Raw genomic sequence first — 15,216 nt, 5'->3', positions numbered from 1 at the left:
CAAGGTCGAAATTTTCATATTATACCAAATGTACAGCACAGCAAGTGGCCATTTGGCCCAGCTGGTCCCTGTCACAGTTTTATACTTCAAATAAGCCCTTTGCATCGCTGTTCATCTCACCTTACCCACATATCCATCCATTTAATTCTCCTTCATGTTGATCTAGCTTACCCTTAAATACTTCTATGCTATTCATATGAACATATGATTTAGGATCAGGGGGAGGTCAGTTTGTCCATTGAGCCCATTTCACCAATTAGCTGATCTGATTGCTGCCTCAACTCCACATTCTGGCCTATTAATCTCTGACTCCTCTGTTAGTTGAGAAACTATTTATCTCTGCCTTAAAACTGTTCAATGACTCTGGCTGTGACACCATCTGAATAAGAGATTTTCACAGACTCGCTGGCCCTTCTCTCATTTCTGCCTTAAATGGGGTGCGTTTAATTTTTAAACCATGCTTTCTAGTTCCAGTCTCTCTAGTAAGGGGAAACATCCTTTCAGCATCCACCTTTTTAAGTATCCTCAGGATCTTGTGTTTCAATAACATGATTGATCATGGCGAGGTTTGAGAAGATTTGTAGCTCAGGTTGAGGTTCTGGATGTAGGTTTGTTCGCTGAGCTAGAAGGTTCATTTCCAGACGTTTCGTTACCCTACTAGGTAACATTTTCAGTGGGTCTCAGGTGAAGCACTGTACATGATGTGTTTGGGTTTCTTTGAGTTAGTGATGTCATTTCCTGTTCTTTTTCTCAGTGGGTGGTAGATGGGGTCTAACTCGATCTGTTTGTTGATAGAGTTCCGGTTGCAATGCTATGCTTCTAGGAATTCTCATGTATGTCTCTGTTTGGCTTGTCCTAGGATGGATGTGTTGTCCCAGTGGAAGTGATGTCCTTCCTTATCTGTATATGTGGATACGAGTGAGATAGGGTCATGTTGTTTTGTGGCTAGTTGGTGTTCATGTATCCTGGTGGCTAGCTTTCTGCCTGTTTGTCCAATGTAGAGTTTGTTACAGTTCTTGCACAGTATTTTGTAAATGACATTAGTTTTGCTTGTCTGTATAGGGTTAATTAGTGGCTGTTTTAGTGTGTTGGTGGGTTTGTGGGCTACCATGATGCAAAGGGGTCTGAGTAATCTGGCAGTCATTTCCGAGATGTCTTTGATGTAGAGGAGAGTAGTTAGAGTTTCTGGACATGTTTTGTCTGCTTGTTTGGGTTTGTTGCTGAGAAATCGACGGACTGTGTTCATTGGGTACTCATACTTTTTGAATACATGGTACAGGTGATTTTCCTCTGCGTAGATCTCTGTGCTGCAGTGTGTGTTGGCTTGTTGACATAATGTTCTGATGCAGCTTCGTTTGTGGATGTTGGGATGATTCTGTAGTTCAATATTTGGTCTGTATGTGTTGTTTTCCTGTATACACTGGTTTGAAGTTGCCCATTGGCTGTTCACTCTACTGTGACATCTAGAAATGGCGGTTTGTTGTTGTTTTCCTCCTCTTTAATGAACTTTATGCCAGTAAGGGTATTATTGATGGTCTTGAAGGTTTCCTCTAATTTCCAACCAGAACTCTATCAACAAACACATTGAGTTAGACCCCAACTACCACCCCCTGAGAAAACGAACAGGAAATGACATCACCACAGGAAATGCCATCACCACAGGAAATTACAATGCCAACCCAAAGAAGCCCAAACATATAAATAGAAAGCAGGAATCATGTATAGTGCTTCACCTGAGGCCCACTGAAAATGTTACCTAGTAGGGTGATGAAATGTCTGGAAATGAACCTTCCAGCTCAGTGAGCAAACCTACATCCATTATCGATCATGCTTCTAAACTCCAACAGATATGGACCCAAACTGTTCAGCGTTTCTACGTACCATAACTCGCCCTCCATCCCAGTTGTCAATCAAGGGTACCATCTCTAAATTGTTTCTAACATATTTATATCCTTTCTTAAAGAGATCAAAATTACACATGGTATTCTAAGGTGGTCTCCTAATACTCTGTACAACTGTAACAAAACTTCCCTACTTTTACATTTCATTCCCCTTGAAATAAATGACAACATTCCATTTGCCTTCCTAATCACTTGCTGTACTTGCATGCTAATGTATTATACATATGGTAGGGTATGTAATATAATGCTTTTCTTCTGACCAAAGTGGTCAAGTTTACATTTTCCCATAGTATAGGTCATCTATCATTTTCTTTTGTCCCACCCATTAAATCTATCTCTATCTCTTTGCAGACTATTATGCCCTCTTCAAAACTTACCCTTCAATCTATCTTTGTCTCATCATAGATTCACTTTCTTCATCCAAGTTATTGATATGATTTGAGGACCCAAAACTAATCCTTGGGGTAGTCATCTTGCCAACTTGAAAATGATCCATTTATGCCTACTCTGGTTCGTGTCAGCTAACCAGTTCTCAATCTGTGCTAGCACTCTATATTCTTTCAGTTTTTGTAGTAATCTTTGATGCAACATCTTGACAAGTGCCTTCTGGAAATCTACATATAGCACATCCACAGGTTCCCATTCATCCACATTTTTTTGTGCTTTCTCAAAGAACTCCAATAAATAAGTTAAATATGATTAGCCTTTCAAAACCAGGTTAACTCTGGATATTTTGGATTAATATTTTTGATGTATGGTACTATAATCACCTTGGTAATTTTTAGTAGTTTTCCTGGTGTTAAACTAACTTACCTGTAGTTTCACACTTCCTATTTCTTGAATACAGTGTTCCATTCATTAATTTGCAATTAATGGGACCATCCCAAAATTCAGGGAATTTTGGAAAATTAAAGCCAATGTATCCAGGGTCTTCACAGCCACCTTTACACCCTAAGATGAAGTCTATCAGAATCCAAGGCCTCGTCAGCATTTAGTTCTAATAATTTCTTCAGTATAATTTTTCTGGTGATTGTAATTATTTTAGGCTCCTTTCCTTTCACCCCCCCCTCCCCCAATTCACCCCCAATGGTATTTATTTCCTTTGAAAAGAAGACAGTGACAAGACATCTGTTTAATTCATCTGCTATTTCCTTATTTTCCATTATTAATTCCTCATATCCATGCTCTAGAGGACTAACAGTAACTTATTTTCTTTTTAGATGTATCAGATCTCATTGATTAGCTGGAAATCAAGGCTACTACTCTCTGAATCATCACAAAAGTTAAAGATTTTCTGAAAATATGTAAAGTTGGCCAATTTACTTATAATTTTGTACGAATGTTAGAAGAAAATACAGACCAAGTTTCCATAGTTACCAAAGATTGTGTTACAACACAAAAGCAAACCCTTTCTGTTAATTAACCTAACACCCAGAAAAGCTCGCCTTGTAATCTGTTAAAATATGAGTGACAGAGAACTCCTAACTTCCACTATTTACAGAAAGTAGTATCAATTTACTTTTTACTCTAAAAGAGAACATTAAACAAAAAAATTCATAAATGTAAGCCCCTCTTTCTCCTAACTGCTTACTCTCTGACTCCAACTCTATAACAATATGCTGTTCCAATAAGATATTTATTAAAATTACATTTGATTAATCTCAAAATCACACAGTTTTTGTCCTCCCTACTGTCTTCAGGTTTCCTGCTGCTCATTTTCTTGAGTCATTTTCTTTATTTTTACTGAGTATATTTCACATGAAAAAGTACCTTTGTTACAGAGTGTTTTTTAATTTCTTTGAGAGCAAGATGTTACATGGGCAATTAGCTCTCCAACAGTTTTCTTCTCTCCAGCAGTTGCTCCCTGACCAATTTTCAAATGTCTTCATTCTTATCCTCCCAACATCGAATCATCTCTTTGGTTCGATGTTGGCAAAACAATAAATTCAAACTCAATTGGGTCTTAGTATCCTGGGGTATCATCTAAACTGATTGGTTCAATTCAAATTGTTGTCAAAACAGCAACCAAAACTCAGATATCCATTTTCCAGCCAAATGTCACATATTTTCAAATTGCCAGTACACTCTGGGACTGCCATCTAGTCATATACACAGGTGCTTGTAATCTCTCAGTTCAGAACAGCATTCTCTCTCCCTTAAAGGTTTAGTATATGTCTTCAACTTCATAACAATTGCTATTTATTTAAAATAAATAGATTATGGCTACATATAAAGAACTAAATTATACTCTAACCCCTTATAAAACTCCTCCTGCATTCACATACAGACAGGCACACACGGGCAAAAAAAAACATTTATGCTGTGGTCGCAGGGAAAGACTAAGAAGGCAGATCAATGATCCATGTCCACAGAGTTGACTGAGATGATTCCTTAACTTATCAGTACTTGCTTGTCATTGATCTCTTTCTTCCAGGTATTTTCTGTTTACAATATGCACAGAGCAACTTATTCACAATTTATAAAATTTCTAACTTATTGGATCAAACGCAACAGCTTATTGCAACTAATGAGGGAAAATAAGGCTTTCTTCAGGCTTTAGGTATTGTTTACTGCTGAGAGAAAGACACCACTCCCCTATTCAGAGGTCCAAAGGCTTTTGAACATATTGTTCACAGTCCCAAGCCATTCATCTATCTAGGAGTGTTAGCAGAAGGCTTTTGCTATTAATACGGAGCACCAGTACACAGACAATTCAGTGACTTGTTGCCAGCAGAATCTCCCTCATACACCTGGTTCCTGCCTCCTGGTTACAGCTCGTTTACAGTAACCATCGCCATCCCTACTTGAACAAGTAAACAGCAATGAGTGTCAATAACCAGATTTTTAAAAGTGCAGCAATCCTTTCCACAATCCTTGATTTTATAATAGACCTTTCCCATTTTAAATACAGAAAGTTATAAATATATAGTGTATATATATATATATATATATATAATATCTGTAGAAACTTTTACTATCATTTTTTAAATTTCCAGCTAGCTTTCTCTTCTAATGTAATTTGTTCTTCCTTGTTAACCTTTATAGCCACCTTTTACTATTCTTCATATTCTGCCGAATCTTCTGGCCTCCCACACATCTTTGCACAATTATATACTCTTTTATTTAGTTTGATGTTCCTATTTTTAACTTCTTTATTTTGCTACAGATACGATGTCTTAGACTATTTCTTAATCACTGGAATGTATCTTCTGACTGTTCTGAAATAGCTTCTTAAGTGTCTGTTACTGCATCTCAAACTTATCCCTTAGCCTATTTTCCTGGTTCACTTTAGCCTGTTTACTCGTCATGCCCTAATAACTGTCTTAAGTTTACACACCAGTCTTAAATAGACTCTTCTCTCCCTCAGACTAAATATGAAATTCTGTCATGTTATGATTCCTGCTACTGAGCAGTGTAGATGTATGAGGTCATTGCTGAGTCTTATCACATTCTCCATAACAGATCTAGAACAGTTGATTTTAAGAAGATACTATTCTATGAAACTAATTCAAAGCCCCTCCAAGAATTCCTCATCCTGGCTACCTTTGCCAATCTGATTAATTTTGTGTGTAGATTTGTAGATAAAAAATCACTGTATCTTTCTCACAACCCCTTACCCCCTATTATTTCTTCTTGTGTACCCTATCTATAGTTTCATTCTTGTTAGGATGGGTGTTTGCTTTAAACCATATACACAAGTATTTACCTTTTACTGTTAATCATCTCTTCGCAAATTGATTCGATATATTGACCTCCAGAACCAAGGTATTTTCTCTCTACTATAGCAATGTCATCATTAATTACAGCTATCCTTCCAACTTTTCCTACCTTCTTGTCTTTCCTGAATGTCATGTATCCTTGAATTATCATGACTATGTCCTTGTCATCTTACAGTCATGACTCTGGAATGGCCATCAGAACCTATATATTTGTTTCTATTAGTGCTATCAATTGATCTGCTATGGTAACAATACTTACATGCGTTCAGATACAGAGCCTTTTGATTTATTCATTTCAACCAGTTTTTGAGTAGGGAGTTCCCTAGACTTAACCCTCTCTGGATAAAGAGGCTTCGCCTGAGTTCCCAACTGGATTTATTAGTGAATCTTTTATATTGATGGCTACTAGTTTTGATATTCACAGTGGAACCATCATCTCAATTTCTGACTTATCAAAATATGGGTGCAGCATTGAGCAGATTGAGATTTGAGTTGCATTAGATTTATCAAATGGAAACTTTCCACTGACATTGTTGGTTTAATTAAAATAATGAGACATGACTGGCGGAGAATGGGGAGGTAGTATGAAGCCAAGCATATCAGCAAGGTCAAAAATGGAATAAAATGCATGTTGATGTTATGGGGGAATATTTTCTGAGGCATCTTCATTATTATATTCAATTGGGTAGCTTTGGATTCTGAAAAATAGCCTGTGGTTACTTTTGCACAAGACAGCATGAATCTATCTAATTTATTCTTGTAAACGTAATTGTGCTGATGCAATTACGCTCTGTCAGTTTATGTTGCAGTTCTATAAATTTAATCAACTTCAGAAGGAAAACTTAAAAATAAATTCCAAATTGGTGATTTGCTTTGATCTTCACTGCACTCGCCATCTATTTAACGTCCTCTCAATTTTACCTTAAGGTATTACAGTCACCGCACGTTCAGAAAAACACCCAAATGCAATAATCTTAGTGAGTCCTCATTCTGGAGAAGCTGTCTGAGCCACTGCCTATTTCCAGCATTTTCTGCTTTTAGTTCAGATTTCCAGCTCTTGTAAAGTTTTCTTTTAATGCTGTTGTTAACAATAATGATTCATGCATTTTTTTGTGTCAATTTAGTAACTGTAAGCAGTATACCCAACGTTAGCAATGATAAATTGATGGTCTTCAGATTTAACAGAACTTACAGCAAAGAAAGGGTTCAACTGACCCATGTTGATGTTTATTCTTCACGCGTGGCCTATTCCATTCACTTTAATATATCTTGAGCAAATGCTTCTATTCCTTGCTCAATTGTGACTTTATTTAGATTCCCCATAAATGTGTCTAAGCTATTTACTTTAATCATTCTCTGTGGTAGCAACTTCCACATTATCACCACGCACAGACTCAAAGCATTGTTATAATGCATGAATCTGTTCGGCCCATTGTCTTTGCACTGGCTATCTGAATGAGCATTATGATTTTGTGTCATTCCCCTGCCTTTCTGCTGAGGCATATTTTCCATTCAAATGATCATTTATTACCCTCTTGATTGCCTGAATTGAACCTTCTTCCTCTATATTCACCAGTGTGTTCCAGTTCTGGTCTCCCTCACAAATGAAAGCACCATTTTCTCCATTTAATGCCTGTTAATCCTTCTGTAATTTTAAAAATCTCTATTGGGTCATCCCCCTCAATCTTCTTGTTTCCAGTCTGTTCAGCCTGTATGGTTATAACCTCCCAGTCATCTTTGGATTTCAGAGACTGGGGTAGATATCATTCTAGATTAGAGTGGCGCTGGAAAAGCACAGCAGTTCAGGCAGCATCCAAGGAGCAGTAAAATCGACGTTTCGGGCAAAAGCCCTTCATCAGGAATCTTACCTAGTAGATATCAATCTCACATTAAACAGTGAGCTGGTTGTTCATATTGGAATGGGGAGATTTACTAGACCAGTATCAGGGATCAGTTGTCAGAAAAGCAGACAGTACTGAAGTCATCATTTGGCCCAATGAGTCTACACTGACAAAACTGCTCTAATCTACATGTGTCCTGCTTTCCAGCACTTGGCCCATAGCTTTGAATGTCATGACATTTCAATTGCTCATCCAGGTATGTTTTAAAGGTTGCGAAGCTTCCTGCTTCAACTTCCCTCCCAGGTAGTGGCATTCCAGACTCCCCCCACCTTCTGACTGTAAAGAAAATGTCCTCAAATCCCACCTAAACCTCCTGCCTTTTACCATAAACTTTCACCCCCTTGTTATTGACCCATAAGGGGAGCAGCTGCTTTCTATCCATGCCCCTCGTAATTGTATGGCCTTCAATCAGGTCCCCTGTCAGATCTCTCTGCACTGAAGACAGCAACCCAAATATATTCAGCCTCTCTTTATATCCAAACCATCCCAGACGGTAACTCCAACATAATCTCCCTGCTCTTATATTCTATGCCATAACTGTTAAAGACAGGTGTCCCTGTTCCTTCTTACTTTTCCTATTGACCTGTCCTGCCACCTTCAGGGAACTGTAGACAAGCACCCCAAGATCCCTCTCTTCTTCTGAGCTTCCTAATCTGCTGCCATCGAGTGAGTTTTCCTTTGCCTTGTTATTTCTTCCAAAGTGCATCACCTCATACATATCAGCATTAAATTCCATCTGCTCAACTGGCCAAGATAGCCTCCTGTAACCCAGTATCTTCTTCCTTACTGTCAACCACCAGCCAATCACCAGCATACATTTTATCATCCTCCCCCATATTTTCTTCTGTATCATTATCTACATACATATATCACAAATAGTAAGGGACCCAGCTGATTATGTTGGGAGCATACATTACTTGAAGGAGACTGGCCAAGCGGAATTGTTCCCCTTTGGACAGACTAGGCTAAAGCGAAGTTTAATAGAGATGCTCTAAATTAGAACATTTGATGGAGCAAATGAGGAGAAATGGTTTATACCAACAGGAGGGTCAGTAACCAGAGGGACACAAATTTGAGGTGAGCAGCAGAAGACTCTGTGGGGTGATGGGAACTTATTTTTCTCAGTGAATTGTCAAGATCTGGAATGAATTAAATAGGAATTATCAAAACAGAATTGGATAAGTATTCCAGAAGGAAACATTTGGAGGGGTATGGGGAAAGAGCAGGGGGAACAGGATGAACTGTTTAGCTCTGTTAGAGAGCCAGAACAGGCTCACTTGGTCTGAATGGCACCTGTCTGTATTGTATCACTGTATATGAAAGAGTAAAAAATGTATTCACTGTTACTATTGGAATTCAGTATGCTCTACAGCAAACATATATTCTTTATAATGTTAGAATCATCTAACGGTAATGCTGGGCAAATCCGATCCCAGAAGGAAACCTTACTGGATAGGTCATGTTTAATCTTTGGATTATTTATCATATGGTGAGTCACTGAAACACATTTACACAAGGCCACTTATGTTCCTTAACAATACAACATCAGGTTTTACACAAAAGAGAAAGCAAACAGAGCTTGATATCTAAGACAGTTAAGAAGATCATAACACACAGTAAAAAATAAAGTTGTGTTCTCTAACACTACTCTTTGTAGAATTTTCTGTCTTAACTCTTTGAACTTTTACTCTACTGACTCCCCTGAGTTCCTTTTCTTTGATTAAAAATCACCCAACAGCAGGTTATAGTCTAACAGGTTTATTTGGAAGTACAAACTTTCAGAGCACTGATCCTTCATCAAGTAGCTACCTGATGAAGGAGTGGCATGGTGGTTCAGTGGTTAGCACTGCTGCCTCACGGTGCCAGGGACCCGGGTACAATTCCCACCTTGGGCGACTGTGTGGAGTTTGCACATTCTCCCCATGTCTGCGTGGATTTCCTCTAGGTACTCTGGTTTCCTCCCACAATCCAAAGATGTGTCAGGTCAATTGGTCATGCTAAATTGTCCATAATGTTAGGTATATTAGTCAGGGGTAAATATTAGGGGAATGGGTCTAGGTGGGTTACTCTTCGGAGGGTCAGTATGGACAAGTTGGGCCAAATGACCTGTTTCCACACTGTAGGTAATGTAATAAGCTGATGTTGTGTGATTTTTAACTTTGTCCTCCACCCCCTCCACTTCAGTCCAACACTGGCACCTCCTCATCACTCCTTTTCTTTAGACAATTTCCAATTATATTAAAACTCACCTGTCTTGGAACTTCCACAAAAACTAAAACACTTTAATTATAGTGACTGGTTGCCCTAAACTAAAACTTGTTTCTCGTTTGAGAAACTTTCCTCCATTCTGATCTGAACTCCACTGGCGCATCTGAACTGAGACCTTAAACCTCCTGTTCTGAATTAAAAACTAAACAAATGGTTTTCTAACCTGTTGTAAATTCAGTGACACGCACATTCCATCTATTAACACTCCAAGGGATTCTCCCAGTCACCTGACTACAATCACTTGTTTTCTTGGAATTAAAGTATTTAGTTCACTGCTCCAAATGACTTTCTGACCAGTTTAAAAACAGTAATCTTCACAGATCACACCCACATCAATCTGACTCTATTTTCCAATCCAAATCCCCAAATATAACATATAACGCACTTTCCCTCACAATATAAATGGGTAAAATAAGAATATGAAAGAAATGTTGCATGAAGCTGGAAATGTTGCATGATTATGAAATAAATGTTGCACGAAGTTCCAGACTACTGAAAAAGGCCGAAAGCATGAGAGTTAATCATTTTCAATTATACCATACAAAGATCTGAATATGGCATGACCATATCTAAAACCTGAACAAAAACAATTGAGTTTAGAAGTTATAGCCAGAAAAACATTCTACAGAGCAACATGCTTGGTGTTGTTCAAATGACTTGATGACAACGCCCCCATAAAAGAAAATAAGAGAGGTACTTGTATTTCTACAGCACTTTTCGTAACTTAAGGATATTCCAATTAAAGACATTTTTTGAAGTTGCATCATACTACGTACATGTAAAGCAAGAAGTACTGCAGCCCGTTACACACAGCAAGCTCTCTCAGACAAAGATATAATGGCAATCAAATAATCTGTTTGTGATGTTAATTGAAGTATACATACATGGGCCAGGGCTCAAGAAAGAATTCCTATGCTCTTCTTTGAAGAAAGGGTTATCTGATGATTTATGTGATAGAGTGCACACACCCCTCTATCACTCTGTCAGTACGTCTGATATTACAGGCTTCCTCACGGGCTTCCCCTTTGAGGCCTATCTGCTCCCCCCCCCCCCCCCCCCCCCCCCACCAAGGCAGTCCCGCTCATTATCTTCCCTCCCAGCACTGTAGCCACAACCTCCATAGAGTGAGAATGTGAAGATCTGGGGGCACTCCCTCCTCTTATGGGTGATCTTGTCCTCACAGCAGGGAAAGCAAAGAAATAATTGTTCTTACCCTACCAGTGTCACCTCAGCAGTGACCTGTTGGTGCCTTATATCTATGCAAGGTCCTCAGGTGAGCATTCCCTACCCTGGTTCCAGGTTGTCCTTTGGGCCTATGGGTGCTGACCTCAGAGCTACCCCTGTCCAGGCTGCCTTGGTTTGATAGGAGCCCATCACTGAGAAAAGCAGTGAAGCTTTGCAGAACCGTAGGGTCATTCTCTTTATTTTTAAAATTCATTTACGGGATGTGGATGTCACTGGCTGGGCCTGAGTATATCACCTGCCGGTAGTTCTGCCGGACGAGGTGGGAGTGAGCTGCCTTGGAGAACTGCTGCGGTCTCTTTGGGGAGGTAATCCGGGATTCTGACCCAGTGAGACTGAAGGGTCAATGATATAGTTCCGATCTAAGATGGTGAGTGACTTGAAGGGGAACTTGCAGGTGGTGGTGTTTCCACTTATATGCCACCCTTGCTCTTTTAGATGGAAGTGGTTATACGTTTGGAAGCTGCTGCCTAAGGACCCTTGGGAATTACAACTATGCATCTTATAGATGGGACACAGTGCTACTACTGAGTGTTGGTGGTAAGGGAGTGAATGTTTGAGGACATGGTTCCAGTCATGTTCAATACATTGCCCTGACTGGTCCCTAGCTTCTCAAGTATTGTTGGAGCTGCACCCATCTAAACAAGTAGGCAATATTCTTTCAACAACTGTACCTCGTTGATGGTGGATGAACTTTGGAGAGTCAGGAGATGAGTTATTCACTGCAGGATTCCGAGCCTTTGACCCGCTTTTCAGCCAGATAAATATTGTGGATATGTCCAGTTCAGTTTCTGGTCAATGGTAAACCCCAGGATGATGAGAGTGCGAGATTGAGTGAAGGTAATGCCATTGAATGTCAGAGGGCATGGAATGTTCAAGTATTTAAACCAATTCCTTTTTGAACCACCTGATGAAGGAGTGGTGCCATAAGACCATAAGACATAGGAGTGGAAGTAAGGCCATTCGGCCCATCGAGTCCACTCCGCCATTCAATCATGGCTGATGCGCATTTCAGCTCCACTTACCAGCGTTCTCCCCGTGCACTGAAAGCTGGTTCTTCCAAATAAACCTATTGGGCTATAACCGGGTGTTGTGTGATTTTTAACCTTTTTGAAAGTTCCTTTTAAATCTCATCATCATCCCCCCACACTCTCTATTTCCCTGCTACCAACACCACCACTCCTCAAGTAGTACATTCCAGATCAGAACCAGTAGAATTAAATGGCCTCCTTATTCCTAACAAACAGAATAGTCTTTCTCACTCAAAGAACAAGTGTTGATGCTATTGCTTACTCATGACCATTAGTGATTCTATTTCAGCGGGTCCCTCAGTGGTATTGTGTTTATTAAAGTGAGTAACAGCAGTTTGCCACCATTGACTCTCTGGAACTGTCATATGGTTTACAATCACAGTTCAAGTTTTCAACCCTACATTTCTTCAAGCTTATTCATTGACAATGTAAATGAAACAGAATGACGTTTTTTTTCTGTGTAAACACCCCAACACAGTAACGATTAACCCAGCAATATTAAAGTCTATTCTTCAATAATAAAAAAAAGTCAATAACTCATAGAACAGGAGCATTAAAATGCTGATGCAGTGGTTGTGGTACAGGATATCTCAGCTCATTGATTGCAAAAATAAAAAGTTTGGCGCTTTTTCATAAATTATATTTGTCTATCAATTACTTTTTATTACCAAATGTTAAGTAGCCATTAGAGAAACAGAAATCTTTTGAAAGTTATCACTCTAAAAGCCGAAAGAGTGATTAATTTAGACTTGAGTCAGTGAGTACAAAAACTATTCTCTGTTTTGAGTTGTCCTATATTTTTTGGATGATGGATAAAGTATTATATTAGGTTGTCTAGACCAGCTGCCGTTGATGGCCTCTTGAGCAGTCTCCTCTGGCAGTTCTTCATCGACTAAGTGTCGTGATGTGTTCCACAGTTTAGGAATGATGGCCATAATCTCACTTTAGGTTGTTCCTCACCTTCCACATTGGGAGCAGAATCATAGAAGCCATACAGAATGAAAGCAGGCCATTCAGCCCCTCAAATCCACACCAACCCTCTGAAAAGCATCCTACTCAGACCCACCACCCACTCCTAATCCTGTAATCCTGCATTTCCCAAGGCTAACCCACCTAACCTGCACATCCCTGGGTACTACAGGCAATTTAGCATGACCAATCCACCGAGCAGTCAGTTACATAGTTCATAGCCTGTGCAGTTTGATTGAGCACTGTCCACCATTGTCAAAGGTGGTTGAAGCCAGTGACCTCTCTCTGTTGTTGGCTCAGCAACGAGATGAAGATTCTTCATATGACATTGTCCCATTGTGTTCAAATTCCTCGGTTGGTCACAAGGGCACAAGTGGTTACCTCTCTCCAACAAAACATCTCTTTTTTTGCTGTGAGGCATAAGGAGCCAATCTGCAAGGTTTCCTTGAGCCGAAAGTATATAGAAAATGTATTAAAAGATTAGGCTTGGGGAAAATCTGAAAAATGCAACATCAAGCATGCAGCAATCATGCAGTCACTTAGGTGCACACACACTTATGTCGGTGTGAAACTAAAGGTAAATGGTGTCCAATACAGAGGACGGTAAAAAAAATATGCTTTAGCATCCTTTGGTTGTCTTTGGGGTGTAAGGTTTGATTTGGCTGCTCCTTAAATGCAGTCATTCATAGTGAATGTTTAATTATTGACATTTCTCAGTTCCTTGATGATTTTGTTTGCAGCAGTTTTTGTGGGAACCAGATACCAGCTTATTTTAGATATTCATAGCGGTGTACAGCACGAAAACATACCTTTCGGTCCAACTTGTCCATGCCAACCAGCTATCCTAACCTAACCTAACCTAGTCCCATTTGCCAGCACCTAGCCCATATCTCTCTAAACCCTTCCTATTCATATACCCATCCAGATCCCTTTTAGATGTTGCAATTGTACCAGCCTCCACCACTTCCTCTGACAGCTCATTCCATACACACAACCCTCTCAGCATGAAACAGTTGCCCTTAGGTCCCTTTTAAATCTTTCCCCTCTCACCCTAAACCTGTGCCCTCCAGTTCTGGCCTCTCCCACCGCAGAGAAAAGACCTTGTCTATTTACTCTATCCATGCCCCTCGTGATTTTATAAACCTCTATAAGGTCACCCCTCAGCCTCCGACGCTTCAGGGAAAACAGCCTCAGCCTATTCACTTCTTACCTAAAAAATGTACACTTTGGATTTTCCCAGTATTAACTTGTATTTAATACCTGGGATTGTATAAGTGTCACTGAGTACTATTCCATTCGATCTGTCTTTTTGTGCTTTTAGATTTGCTCTTTCAGTGACCCCTTCACCATCTTCCTGCTTTCCTATGTTTCCTATCCCTTCATGTATATCTGTGATTGTTACTCTGACTCTCTGTGTGTGTTTGCTTTACATGACTTTGCATTTATTAGTAACTCACTGTCCTATTTCGTGTGTGTGTGTGTGTGTCTGTTGTCTGCTCTCTATTTGTTTTCTATACGTTTTCTTTTTCTTTCTTTTTGCATGTTTCTTACACTATCAGTGGGGACACTCTCTCACTCATTCTGATAGATTTTCCCTTCCAAAGATGAAGCCTGTTACCTGCCATCTCATTAAAATTAGTGATAGCAGTACAGGTTGAAACAATTGAGACAGCAGATTCTATCATAGAATCCCTTCAGTGTGAAAGCAGGCCATTCAGCCCATCAAATCCACACTGACCCTCCAAAGAGCATCCCACCCAGACCCACCCCAATACGTTATCCCTGCAAACCTGCGTTTCCCACATCTAATCCACCCAACCCGCACACAATGGGAAATTTAGCATGGCAATCTACCTAACCTGCATAACTTTGGATTATGGGGGGAAACCGGAGCAACCAGAGGAAACCCCCACAGACACAGGGAGAATGTGCAAACCCCCACACGGTCAGCCAAGAATCAACAATCAGCCACACAGACCAGTCAGCTAGGATCGAACCCGAGTCCTTGGCTTTGGTGGGGGGGGGGGGGGGGGGGGGGCGGCAGTGCTAATCACTGAGCCCCTGTCCCACCCAATTCTGCTCATTTCTCTGCCAAAATGATCTCAGAACTTCCCTTAACAAGCTAGTTCTGGTGTGTATTTTCAAGGGGCTCTTTGTGGGGTCAGTGAGTGATGGCGGATGTGCC

The 15,216-nt window shown here is 40.0% G+C and overlaps 1 protein-coding gene across 6 annotated transcripts in view; it reads left to right on the top strand.

The window, feature by feature from the left end:
- nalcn (sodium leak channel, non-selective) overlaps positions 1-15,216 on the top strand; it is a 358,024-nt gene that overhangs the window by 135,552 nt on the left and 207,256 nt on the right. The window lies entirely within an intron of this gene.

Source organism: Chiloscyllium punctatum, chromosome 9 (genome assembly GCF_047496795.1).
Source record: "Chiloscyllium punctatum isolate Juve2018m chromosome 9, sChiPun1.3, whole genome shotgun sequence".
In the NCBI taxonomy this organism is placed as follows: domain Eukaryota; kingdom Metazoa; phylum Chordata; class Chondrichthyes; order Orectolobiformes; family Hemiscylliidae; genus Chiloscyllium; species Chiloscyllium punctatum.
The sequence above is the reverse complement of the archived record's forward strand: the minus strand, read 5'-3'. Positions and strand labels throughout refer to the sequence as shown.